Genomic DNA, 14,262 nt, shown 5'->3' with positions numbered 1-14,262 from the left:
GGAGCAGATTACATTTCAGAGTGCCTCCTGGTTGCAGAGAAGAAGGCGGCTGGTGACGACTGAGCGTGGGGCCCGGAGAGATGTCAGGCTGCCTTGGGCCTGGGCGGTACCAGCGGGGATGGAGGCAAACCTGGGAAATATTCAGGGAAGAGCAACCAGGATTGAATGTGCAAAGTGAGGCGACGGGACGAGTCCTGTCTGCCCTCCGGGATGCCGGCTGAAGAATGGCCTGCATGGTGGGACCATGTTCTACAAGAGGGAATCAGCAGAGGAAGGGCGTTGGCCTGGGGAACGAGAGGCCCCAGTGAGGGACGTCAAGCTGACGTTTCTGCAAGGTGTCCACTCGGGGACGTTGAGTGAGCCGCGTGCGACACGGGTCCGGAGCTCGGGAGGGAGGTTGGGACTGGAAACAGGCCTGAGTGAGTCGCTCGTGGGGCAGACAGTTCTCACCCTCTGCCGTGTGCCAGGCGCCGTACGTCACCTCCTAGACACACATTCGCGAACAGACGTGATCACTGCCCGCTTGGAACTTGGAGCAACTGCCCTTTAAGTGAAAACACAGGTCGCGGGAGCGGATGCACTTGCAAAGGGGCAGAGTCTGAGACACAGTGAAATGGGCTTAAGACTGAAATACAAGAAGAGGCACTGGCAGAACAGACCAAGACAGAGACAAACTAACTTCTTCTGCCCTAAAGAGCGGAGAAGACAAACCGCTGCAAAGAGGGGGCTTGTCGGGTCAGAGTCGGTGCAAATCTACCTGGGATGAGGGTCACCCCCTGCTGGACGGCGGGGCTCAGCTCTCTGACTGCCGGGGGTCACTCTTAGAATGAACACGGGAAGAGACACGCGGACCTGTGAGTTCCAGGAAGCAAAGTACCAGCTTCCACCATCATCATGGTAACGGTGATGTCCAAGGCCAGGCCCAGAAACCACAGCTGCAAAAAGTTAACCTGTCGGCCTCCCGAATTATCTTTGTTTCAGAGATTAGAAACTGGACAGGGCTCTCCAAACAAGACCAAACAGAAAAGACGGTAACATTTGAAAAAAGAGGAAAAACTGAAAAATAAAGCAGATGCATGTTTCCTGGCGTTCCTGGTCAATGGCAGGAGCTGCTTGTTGATGTGTTGATTTATTCTCTAATCTCTGCATGAAGATGCATACAGAATTATGCATTGGGTGCTTTCCTGATATTAAATAACCTCACAACTTGGAGAAATCCCACTCCCTCCGGATTATCAGCAAGTCTCACCAATGAGGGGAGATTATCAAAGAGCTTCATGCCAGAGCTTTGGCTTCAGACACGATGGAGTCCCACCTCCCTGGGATGAAGGATTGTGAAGCACCCTGGGAACGTAAAGATCATCTCTGCCGTTGTTATTGATGTTATACTTGAAGGAGAAATGAAAACAGCAATATGGGACCCCAGCTGCATTCCAGAACGAGAAGGAAAAAGGACGTTAGTGGAAAAACAAATAAGGTCTGTACTTTACTTAACAGTACTGGACCGATGTCAATTCCCTGCTTTTGAGCATTAAAATGCAGATGTGTCCGATGGGAACATTACTGGAAGCTGGATGAATGGTACACAGGCATTCTCTCTACTTTTTTTTTTTTTTTTGCGGTACGCGGGCCTCTCACTGTTGTGGCCTCTCCCGTTGCGGAGCACAGGCTCCGGACGCGCAGGCCCAGCTCACGGGCTTAGTTGCTCCACAGCATGTGGGATCTTCCCGGACCAGGGCACGAACCCGTGTCTCCTGCATCTGCAGGCGGATTCTCAACCACTGCGCCACCAGGGAAGCCCCTCTCTACTTTTTTTGTTTCAACAACTTTTCTCTAAGTCTAAAATTATTTCAAAGTGAGCAGTTTCTGTTCAAATGCAAAGAACCACTAAATAAAACTCTAATTAAGACTCTGAATCCTCAAAGCAGGTTTCAGAGTCCGAACTGCTCGTAACTATTTTCTAATGGATTTTCTTTGTTTTGGTTCACGTGATAAGCTTAGATGAGGTAATGTCACATCCACATCAGTGTAAGTCTTCAAAATATTTTGACACTTTGTTTCTGCAAGTTCTTCTGCACCTAAACATAACAAATCACCCCGTTTAGATCTGCCTCTCCAGAAGGAGCCTGGACTCCACACTTAAGTGTGTAACAGCAAGCAGATAGTTTCAGTGGCTCCAAAACCACAGGAGTTTACCTTTTTATTTTATTATTTTAAATTTACTTTCTATTACTCCAAGAAAATAATTTTGTATACTTGATTTTTAATATCAACGTCAAAGTAGTCTCGGCCCTTCACTTTCTTTCTAACCATTTTCAAACGGTCCAGTTTAGTCTGCAAACCATGTCAATTGACGAAGCATTTATAAAGCACAGACCCACCCCCATGTAGCCCCCTCCCCCCAGGTGCTACTGATTCACGCGGCAAAAACATGTTGAAACAAAGCACGGTGTGCAAAACATTGGATGGTCTCTTACTGTGGTGATGTCTTCAACAATGAAATCTGACTGTATCATCAGGAAACACTTGCCCTTCTGTCCCAATTCATTCTATTATTTGTAAATGCACTAAGTGTTACGAGTGGAAGAGTTTGCCAAAATCAGCAAAGTCAGCTTTAAAAAAAAAAAAAAAAAAGCCTGGCTCTTTGGCTCTGGACATCTTTTCTGGCGGGTCCTTATGTCTCTTTCCCAGCTCGGGACACGGAAGCTGACCAGAGAGGCCCTGTGTGAAGCCTGTGTCTGGGGCCCCCAGCAGGAACGACCTTTCCCCTCGTCCCTCTTCATGTAAATGCAGGTCGTTGACGCATAATGCACGTCAGCATCTCGCTGAGATACGGAGAGAGGAAGTCCACACCGCAAGGGTTATTCGGAGTGCCCTTGACTCAACAAGAATGATCCCATTGAATGTGCGCCAAGCCATCTGCTAAAGGACGATCTGCGCAAAGTATCCACCGATAAAGAGCTGCTGCAACCAAAACACAGTGAAGCAGAGAGGAGACCCCTGTATGGGACCCACAAGAGCGCAGGGCCGGGGCGACGCTGGGAGCCCACGCCGTGGCCCCCGTCCTGCTGACACATGTGGCCTTGACACGGTAGCGTGGCCACGCCACACACAAGGACGGCCTCCCAGAGTCCTGACTCAGGGTCTCCTTTACCAGTCCTTCCTCCGCTGAATCCTCAGCTTCCTACTCCGCAGAAGTGTCCCTGCCGGGCGTGTCACTGAGCCTTAAAAGACAGGGTCGCTCTGCGCCAGAGCCCCCTTCCCCACGCACTCCTCCACGTGCAGGCAAAGTGCCTGGCGTCGCTGGGGAAGAGCACCGAGGAAGGTGGCGTCGCCCACTGAAAGGTGATGGTGTCGAGGCGTGTCGTGCAGAAGCTCTTAAACGAGTCACCCATATTTGCATCCCTGGAAGGCTTCATTCAGTTCTGCTAGTTGGGGAAGGACAGTCCCTTCAGAGGACAAGCGCATGGTGTCGGTCAAAAATAACGCCAACGGAACGGACGGTCAGAAATGGGGAAACGGGGCACTGACTTCATCTCATCCCCCCCAGACGTCCAGCCCTGCTGCACGGGAAGAAGGGACGTTCCTCGGGCCCCTACGATCAGACCTGGCGTGCAGGTCTGGGCAGCACTGGATAGCAGGGGGCGATGATGGCATACGTTGGTGGACAGGCCACCACCTGCTGAGGGAGAGACAGACCCACTAAAAGTGGGTACAGTGTCCCCAGAGGGACGGAGGGACACACCTCACTGCCCCTGAGCGGTTTGCTTTTGCTCAGACAGAACAAAGGAAAAACGGACACAACAGTCACCCTGGACATACGCGGGCCACTCAGCCATCTAGGGCCACACGCAGACCCCGTCAGTGGTCAGTCCAGTGAGATTGGGGGACAGAGAAGGCCCTGGGACAGGAGCCCCACCCCAAGCCCCTGCTCCAACCCCAATCAGAGCTTTCCTTTCCTTTATTTTTAATTTTCCTGAATCGGTCTGGACTCCGGCCTTCAGAGGCTGTCTCAGCGCCCCGTGACCCTCCGCCCACAGCGGTGGATCTGATGGGACGGGACGCAGCTGGGCGCCCGAGCGTGCGGCCAGCCCCAGCCGGTCTCCAGTTTCTCGCTCCCACGCCCGCTCCACCAGCAACCCTGCCGGTTCCGCCTTCAAATCAGACCCCAGCGCGGGCCCCGCTGAGGGTGTTCCACTGCTGCCGCCGAGGTCTGGCCCCCGTCTTCTCCCAGCTGAACCACCACCAAGGCTTCCTCATCGGCCTCCCGATCCTTCCTCGCCCCCTTCAGTCTGATCTCCCCAGAGCAGCCAGAGCCATCCTGCTACACGTGTGCCAGCCCAGGCCACCCACTGCTGGAAACTTCCAAGGGCTTCTCATGTCACTCAGAGTGAGAGCCAAGCCCTGACAAGGCCCCGTATAATGCACACACATATATATATGTAAAACCCTGTACAATCCGATCTGCTCTCTCTCTAGTTACTGTCCCTCTTGCTCAACCCGCCCCAGCCATTCTGTCCTTGCTGCTCCTGGAGCCTTCAGGGCACGACCACCACAGGGCCTTTGCACTTGCCCTTCCCATAGGTTTCCATGGCCTGGCCCTGGCCTCTCTCAGACCTGTGCTCAGAGCCCCACCCCCTGCCTTTATTTGTCTTCATAGCGCTTACCGCCCTCCGTCAGGCTGTGCATTTCACTCCTCTCTCTCGTTTCGTACCTGCTTCCCTTGCCCAGAACATGAGGACCAGGAGGGCAGGAGCTTGTTTAGGTTACTCAGTGGTGTCTCCCCAGAGCCTAGACCCCGTCGGGTGTACAGCTGGCGCTCAACAAATCACTGATTCCTTCACTCCCTGGCGGGATGGGTGAACATTGCAAGGACCGTGCAGCTCGGGCAGGAGATCAGAGGAGGCGGAGGCGCTGAGGACCCACCGGTGCCCCCAGGCGCTCTGTGTCCTGGGTGAGGGGTGAGGGGTTTTCTCACCCATCAGGCTACCCATCCGAGGGTCATGGGTCCAGGGGGCCATGACCATCCATATTAAAAAAATGAAAGAAATAGAATAGAATTTCTTAAAGTAGAGTCAACTGTGTACGATAAGGATAAGTGTTTCCTCGTGAAACTTGTTTCTAGTGCACGTGTGCACTTACGTGCTCGGTGGCCGCAGCGTCGTACGATGTGTTGCTTATGACAGTTCTCAGTCCAAAAGCCGTGAAACCGCTGTCACAGGTGACATGCCCAGAGTGGCTAAAATGACCCTGTTTTAACAGCTCTGCAGAGAAAGGTCTTCCCCAGAGACAACCTCTGGGCCGCGCTACATGTACGCTGCTCACGTGTCCAGACCGGCTCGGAGGTGCCCTTCACTTCCCTTGATTCCTTTTCTTTCTGCTCTTCTGGTCGCGTAATTTCCACCTGCCTTCAGAGTTGGCTGATTCTTTCTGCTGCCAATTCAGCCCTGCTGTTGACCCACTAGTGAATTTTCACTTTTGTGTTTGCGCTTTTCGACGCCAGAACACCCCGTGGGGTCTTGTTTTATCGTTTCTATCTCTTTAATGATGTTCTGTATTTACGAGTCATTTCGTCGTACCCTCCTGTAATTCTTTAGGCATGGTTGCCTTAGTTCTTTGGACACACGGTAAAACCTGCTTTGAAGTGTGCACCTTCCTGACCCGACGTCTGGGCCCCCGAGGTCGTCTCTATGGACTGTTTTTCCCTGTGTATTGGCCACACTTTCCTGTTTCTCTGCATGGCTCAGGATATTCTGTTGGAAACTGGATTTGCACAGTGTAGTGCAGTAACTCTGGACGTTGACCACCATTCGGGGGCTCGATTTTCTTGTGAATTGAGTAGTTTGTTCGCTCGGTGAGTGACTTGGCTGGGAAGCATGTCTCCACGCCCGTGCAGCCTCTGACATCCCTCGGATGGTCTCCTTGCTTGCATCCTTTAACCCGGCTTCCTCGGGGTCACCCTGGACCCCACCCAACCGCCCAGCAAGCCGGAAGGAGCACCAGGGCTGCGGCCACGTGTCTCCCCCAAACGGCAGGGCTACTCCTTGACAGAGATGCTCCAGCCCTCTGTCGTTCTGACCTGGGTGTCCCCCTGTCAGAGCGGGGAGGTGAGTGAGAGCTGTTCTGCCTCTGTCCTAGGAGATGGGGGGGTGAGGTATGAACATGTCCATCGTATCTTTAAAAGAGTCGTTGGGAAATACATCTGCGTCATGGGCGTCGGCCGAACCGCAGAAGTGTTCCTCGTGTGTGAGCTCGCCTACGGCTCACTGCATCCCAAAGGCACGGAGCACCCGCCCGCTCGCAAGGTGAGGAGGTGAGGGGGAGCGATTTCAGTGTCACGTGACCAACGAGCGGAGACCCAGGCTCGGAATCCAGGTACGTGTGACGCCGAAGCTCGTGTTCCTTCTGCTCTACGGGCTGCACCTTCCAGTAAGAGGAAGGCAATTTACAATGTCCTGAAGGTCCTCACAGCTGGAAAGGACCCGACGGGTCATCCAGGAGAAGCCCCTAGCTTTGTGCATCCGATCACATCAACTCTTAATTTAAACTGGATCACAGCTTTCTTGTGTTGACTGGAAACGTGACCCATCGTGTGTTCCGAGGCGATACAGAGATCCTTGTCACGTGACTGAGAGGCGTGTGGCTGGTCCCTCTTGTAGCCCCACACCCACCTCTAATCACCACGTGTCCCTGTACTGACCTCATGGGTTTCTTCCTTTACAAATTGTAATCACTTAGTATCTCCTTATGACGGATGCTCAGCAGTACTCATCTGAAGCTGCTGACATGCATTGTTGTCATTTAATACTATCGCTAGTAATGCTATCTATCGCTAGTAATGCTATCTATCGCTGGTAATGCTATCTATCGCTGGTAATGCTATCGCTGGTAATGCTATCTATCGCTGGTAATGCTATCTATCGCTGGTAATGCTATCTATCGCCGGTAATGCTATCGCCGGTAATGCTATCGCCGGTAATGCTATCGCTGGTAATGCTATCACTGGTAATACTATACTAGTAATATCAATCTTATCATTAGAAGTACTATCACTAGTAAGGCTATCACTAGTAGTACTCTCACTAGTTATACTATCACTAGAAATACTGTCACTAGTAATGTTATCGCTAGTAATCCTATTACTAGTAACACTATACTAGCAATATCAGTACTATCACTAGATGTACTATCACTAGTAATAATATACTAGTAATATCAATCCTACACTAGAAATAGTATCGCTAGTAATGCTATCACTAGTAGTACTATCACTAATTAAACTATCACTAGAAAAGTTAGAAGCTGTTCTTTTTCACTCAGATGATTAGGATGTAAACATCCGATTCCCCTTTGCTCGAAGCTCTGCTGAAGCAGAGGACATGTTAAATAGTCCATTGTTAAATGACCATTGACCTGGCCATTCCTCATCAAGGATGGATTGTTTTGTTCTCTATTTTTAAATTATTTCAACGTGATTTGCCAAAAACGAGCCCCTCGGAGGCTCCTGAGGGCTGAGTTCTGGCTGAGCAGGAGGGGCTGTAACAGCTGGGCATGTCTTTTTTGTTTAACTGATTTTTGTTGGTTTTTGTTTTGGTTTGGTTTGGTTTTTGATGGCATGAAGTTACTTTGACACTCCTCCCTTGAGCTTATTTCTGAAAAGTTGATTCAGGCTCTATCCATCTACACAACTGTGCTTTAACCACACTGGCTGCCTCTCACGTATGTTCACATGCATCTCAGGCCATTTCTAATGTGACTTAGTCTCTAAAAAATAAATATGTTCTATAGTTACTGTGTCTGTGTCATTATTTCTTAGGGGTTGTAAGGTATCAAGAGTACAGATTCTTCGTCAGAGAAACGTGTCATTCTAGAACTGTCTCTGCCTCTTACTAACTAAGGTCCCTGAATGAGTGACCATCTCCCAAAACATCAGTTTTCTTATCTACGAAATAAAGACAGTAATAGGACTTTCCTCATAGGACTACTCAGGGGATAAAATGAGATAGCATAGCGCATGTGCCGACACGATCATCCTTCACTAAATACCAGCTACTATTCCAATCAGAAGAGTATGAGTTTTCTAAGACAGACCAAACAAGAATCAAGACTGTAGATATCACAGCCACACTAAGGGGGCAACAATCAGAAACAGTCACGTGGCACGTGGGGCCAGCACCCCATGCCCTGGCCCTGCGTGAGCCCCTCGGCCCTCTGGGATTGAGAGAAAGGAGGGGCTCTGCCCAGCGAGCATGACCCCAGGGGCGGCCCCTCTGCTCGGCCAGGGTCCCGCTCCGCGCAGCCTCCTGCAGAGGAGGCTGCGGAACCACGTTTAAGTGCTCGGCTCTGGTGCTCTGGCCAAAGCAGAGGCCCCCGGTCACGCTGCGCCGTCCCTGAATTAAGTAGCAGTTTTACCAGGGGGACAGCAATGCCCCCAGGGCCAGCTTGAGGGCCCGGGAGTTACTGAGCTCCAGCCGGGGTCACTGCTCCACGGTGACACCAGCGCTTCCGGCAGGAGACACGCGCAAGGAAAGAAGGGGTACGGCCCGGCTGGGGGGCCCGGTGATGGAAGGCGGAAGCCGCCTTCATCAGGAAAACGAGGAACAGTGGGATTTTGCTTCCACTGTCTTCCGGGGACAAGATGGGCCAACAGGGGTGTGATAATGAAGTTTGGTTTTAAGAACAAGAGGACCAGCGCCAGTCACCTGTCTCAGAGTACCATGAACTCCAAGCCTCCGTCAGCTGGATAAGCGGAGAGCGTCAGGGGCACGTGAGGCAATAACCTGCTGACGAGGGCGGCTCACTCCCACCCCCCACGTCTGCTCTGGGGGAACGTTTCTGGACATGGATTTTAAGACACCGCTCGGATGGAAGGTGCGAGAGCTCGGTGTCGTGGCCTTTAGAGGGTACCACCCCACCCTGCCCCTGCCCCGGTGACCAGCAAGACCTGCAGCTTCTCTGGGACATGGGTGTACAGACCACGCGCTCTTCAATTACCTCTGCCAAGGGGCAGATCTCCAGTCACCGTGCTGACCACCAGGCTGGCGTTGAACCGCAGACCCTATGTCCCCAAGCCACGGTCCCTTTCTCAGTCTTGACTGGTCCGAGGCAATGAAAGGGTCAAGGTCTCAGAATTAGATGAACAGTATTTAGATCCCAGCTCTGTGACTTTGAGTATCTTAACTTCTCCAAACATTCAAAACATGGTAATAGAGACAAGGAGAGTAAACGGCTGGAACAGAGACAGGGACAAAATCCAGGAGCTTAAGGAACAGAGGAGTTTCCCGCTCTCTCACGTAACGGTTCCAAGCGGGTGCCCCAGTTTGCAGGGGTCAGACCCAGGCCGAGGGCGCCGCCTCCTCTTCCGCCCACGGCGTCCACGGCAGCTGTGGTCGCCCCCATGCCTGTCATCACAGAGCAGGCGGACAGCACAGACGGCGCACACCGGGGGTCGCCTGCAGCCCCTTCGCGGACGCTGTCTCTGCTCCGGGCTGGAACGGTGCTGGGGTCCACAGGAAAGTCCAGCAGACATGCCCTGTAAGGCGTACCACTAAGCGAGCATAAAACTATTTCCTCTAAAAGACATAATGTTAAGTCATGAAAAACCCAGAAAGTAGGCTGAAAGCCGCACCAGCTCTCCCCACCCTCTGTGCTCCCTTCACTGGCCCTGATTCCAAGGTCTCCTTCCTGCGTGAATCCAGTAAAGCAGGAAAGCCGAGGGCAGGCGTAGGGCCGAGCCCTCCCCGGATCAAAGACCCCAGGAGCCCCGCGCCGGGGTACCCCGGCCGCCCCACGCAGAGACCCCGGCCCAGCAGGCCCACTGCTGCTGTGAGAACTGAGCCTGGGCGCTGCGGAGAGAAGAGATGGCCTTCAGCACGTGCGCAGCTCTCACTCGAACGGGGCCCGGCTGAGTCGGGGGGGGGGCTTGAAGTCATGGCGCCCAGTGACATGAGCCGGTCACAGGAGGACAGAGGCCGGTGACTCCACTCACAGGAGGACCCCGGTCGCCAAACTCACAGACAGGAAGTCGAGCAGACGTTACGGGGAGGGGGGCTCGCGTTTAGGGGACAGAGTTTCGGCCTGGGGGCGCGAAAGGAGCTCGGAGCGGGGCGTAGCTGTGGCCGCACGACCCGTGAACGTGCTGATACCGCTGAGCTGGCATAAAGAATGGCTACGATGGCGAACGGTTTGTATCTGCCACGGCTGAGAAACGTGAAGGGGCTAATTCCGAACGTCCCTGCCCAACCGCAGGGGGACACGTGGGCACAGACGGGGTGCAGGGGCTCTTGGGGGCTCCACTGCCCTCCAGGCCTTTGGCCCCCGAGCTGCTCGCAGCCCCGCACTCGGCCACCTTCCGGGCCACGGGACGGGGCACGTGCGGCCGGCCCTCGTCCGGGTCGTCCAGGCCAGCCCTGTGGCTGGGGCCGGCCCAGGCCGCCTTCCCCGTCGGCCAGAAGCCCGCGCGGACGCTGGGAGCCCGAGCGGCGGTAAAGGCCTCAGGCCCCGGGGGGCGGGGCCCGAGCTTGGCCACGGGGCGAGTCCATCCACCCCCAGGATGACAGCGCATTTCCTCTTCGCAGGACACCCGTCGCCTGCTCAGGACCGGTCTGGGCAGCCGTTCCAAGGGCCACCTCCAGCCGCCGCCAAGCCCAGGGCCAGAGGCTCGCCACCCTCGGGCCCGCGCGCCCCGGCAGCACGCGCACACGCATGCGTGGGGACCTGTGCCCGGGGCGCAGGCCCCCCACGGTCACAGGATGGAAAAACCCTCACGTTGATGGTGCACGCTTGTGCATGTGTAAAATCTGCACACTTTGAATGTGTGCAGAGTTTTCAAGGTAGGGGGCCCCTTGGGGTTTGTTACACGGCTGGCTCGGGGCCAGGCGGCATCTGCCGCGTTGAAAGGGACCATTCTTTCCCCCGGCCCCTCCCCAGGCGCCTCCTCCAGGGAAACCTGAGCAAACGGGGCCTTTCCCGGAAGGCGGGCCAGCCCCGCAACCTCAGAAGCCCGCGCTCAGCTTGCGGGCCCAGCCCTGCGGCCCAGGTGACTCCCGAACTGTGACCCCGAGTTGCAGGGTGCAGCCCGTTTGTCAGCACCCCCATATTTAGGGTCAGAGACTGCCGGTCTCGCCTGCAAAGCCACCGTTCAGACTCTGCCAGTCGAGACCAGGGGTCCTCAGCTCTCTGCACTCCCTCCCCACCCATCTCTTCAGCTTTGAAGGAATGCCATTTCTCCCCCCCGGGTCTCTTGTCTGACGACCACTCCGATTTGGGGACCTAGTGAGGAGAAGACACGGCCACATTCTCTTTGCTGGAGAAGGCACCCGCCAGGAGCCCCGGAGGAGGTGGATCGGTTCTCACCACGTGACCTGATGCTGGACACAGGCCTCTGGTCGACGGGCCAGTCCCTTAGCTTCTCCAGGACACCATGGGCTGTATTGCCTAAAACACAGCCTTTCAATCTTCGTTTTCACTGTAAAACAATTTAGCATCGTGTGTAACTCACAATACGGCTTTGTCAACCCCGTGATCTTCGTGTGTTGATATTTTCCAATCCTGACTGTATGAATGTTTCAAGGGGCAGCCAGTATTTTCACCTAATATGTTGTTCAAAGCCACCTCCGCTGGTGACAGAGTCGCACCGCCATGACCCTCGTGCTCGGCCCCCGTCCCGTTCGGAGGGTGTGTGGGGTTCATTCCCATCACTGGACACTCAAACGCAGCTTGTTTCTTCCACGGAATTATTTCCGGGAGATGAATTTCCAGGAGTGACGCGAGCCTGCCCACTGGTATAACCATTTTCCAACTTGCTTTCGGAAAAGCTTTTAACAACTTACAACCGCTAAAGTGAGCATTTTTTTTTTTTTTTTTTTACTGCAACCTTGCCAGGAATTAAATTAGTTTTTGCTGACTTAGTAGCTAAAAGAAAAAAAAAAAGATAAAAGGTCATTTTAATTTCCATTTCTTTGATGATTAGTAAAGTCTTTGCTTCCCTTAAACTTCATGCATTTTTAAAACAGCCCACGGCTACACCTTCATCCACTTTCTCTAGATTCTGCTTCAAAGCAAAGAATGCAAACAAGGCCCGAGGGGGTCAAGGGAGCTGAGATCATGTGACCGGCCTGTAAACTGACTTTCCAGTGCAAGTCACACACTTCCATCTGTCCGGAGACTGAGCTGGGAGCAAAGAAGTCATCTCCAGGGCGAGAGAAGATCGGGCAGCATCTCCCTCCCTTTCCTGGGTGATGGGGGTCTCTGTGCTGACACCTGCTCCCTCCCCGGGGCCGGATCCTCCTGCGGGCGAGAGCATCATATCCCGTTTCCTCAACACCTGCCCCCGAATGTAAGCTCACTCTCCACAGCTGTTTTGTCCTCGAAGGCCGTTCTCCGGCCCACACGTTCCGGCTCCTCTCCAGGAGTGCTTCAGGCTTTGCGCGGTCTTTCTTTTTTCCAGTTTTACTGAGATACAGATGACACGAGACACTGTGTAAGTTTAAGGTGCACAACATGATAATTTGATGCACTTGTATATTGTCTGTGATTCCCATCATAGCCGCTGCAGGAAGCTCCATCTGGAGCCGAGGGGGACACTGGTGCCTGACCACAGGCCATCAGGGATTTCCAAGCGGGGAAAAGAGAAAGGTGGAGGGGGAGGGAGACGCTTCTAGGTTAAAAGAGGCTTAAAATACATCTACCAGTTCCAATGTGTGGGACTCATCTGGATCCTGATCCAAACAAACAGCTACCAAAAGATTATGACATTCATGGGACGACGAGAAATTGCAACACTTACTGGATATTTGATGGCATTGAGGAAGTATCGCTCGTTTTTCTGGTGTGATAATGGCATTAGGGTTGTTTGTGAATCCTCACCTTTAAGGGATAAGGACTAAATACGAATGGATGAAATGATATAACGGCTGGGGTTTGGTTCAAAATAACATAAGAGAGAGGGAAGTCCTTGGGGTACAGATGTAACAAGAGTAGCCATAGTTGGTACACATTAAATAGATATTATTTCGTCAATTATACCTCAATAAAACTTGAAAAAAAGAAAACAGCGCTCATAGGTGAAGCTGTGTGGTGGGGACATGGGGGTTCATTGGACCATTCTGTCTACTCTTGCATCTTTTTAAACAAAGCTTAAAAAAACGAACGGCGCCTTTTTATAAATACCTATTTAGACACTGTGGAATGACTGGATTATTTTTCTCTTGTGTTCTGTCAGTATATTGTATATCATCAATTTCTAATTAGTGAGCCAACCCTGCCATCCTGGACAAAAAGCCACCCTGTCAGGGTCCCTTGTTCTCCTACTGGGCCTTGTAATACATATGTATAAATATATGAGAAAAGAAAAGACTAGAAAGGAAAAACACAAAAAACATTAACAGCAGTTATACCTGGATGGTCGATTATGGGTGATGTTTTTGTTTGTTTCTTGCAAATATTTATCAATAAACACGTCTTAATTTTTAAAACCTATCATTTCAAATAAACGACATCGTGGTATCCCATAGGCAGTTGCAGGACTTCGACGAATCCTATTCTATTGGAATTTTGTCCTGTTTAATTATTCCAGAAACACAATCGGTTGGCGATTAATAGACGCACACAGGTAAAAAGTGTGAGATCACCCTGCCCTGTTATTTTTGAAGCCTTACTCGGTATCGGACTCAGACATTTCCCCACGTGGCCAGTATTTTCTGCTTTCATTCTTCTCACTGCTCACCCCGTGATCTAAGACTCCTTTAAAAATAAAAAGCAAAACTACTCAGGAAACTTGAGAGCTGCTGGGACCAGGGGCCCCATCAGCCCTCACACCTCTCGTTCCTACCACCGCCCCGTGTTTCCACGATGCTCCAGCGCCGACGCGGTCGACACGCACCAGACGCTGGCACACAGCCCGAACGCTGCTCTGTAAGCTGTGAAGCAGGTCGGCCAAACGCAGTTAAACCATCGTTACAGCTGTCGGAGGAGCTCCTGAGTTCTCAGATGCTTCCAGAGAAGCATCTTCCCACCCTCAACGACCACCCCCCCCCCGCCCCGGGACAAACCAACCGTAAGGAGGGGCTCGCAGGCTCCCTTCCTGCAGGTGTGTCTGTTACCTGGCCCGGCCCCGGCTCTCCAAGGACACCTTGAATCCATCCTGTCCTCTATTGTTTCAAGCACAGTGATGTCAAGATCAAATTCCAGAGCCACCTTATGAGCTAAAGAGAGCCCAGACCTTCCAGGTAGGGGAGGTTGGCCTACATGAGCCACTTACAC

The sequence above is a fragment of the Kogia breviceps genome, chromosome 10 (assembly GCF_026419965.1).
Source record: "Kogia breviceps isolate mKogBre1 chromosome 10, mKogBre1 haplotype 1, whole genome shotgun sequence".
Taxonomy (NCBI): Eukaryota; Metazoa; Chordata; class Mammalia; order Artiodactyla; family Physeteridae; genus Kogia; species Kogia breviceps.
The sequence above is the reverse complement of the archived record's forward strand: the minus strand, read 5'-3'. Positions refer to the sequence as shown.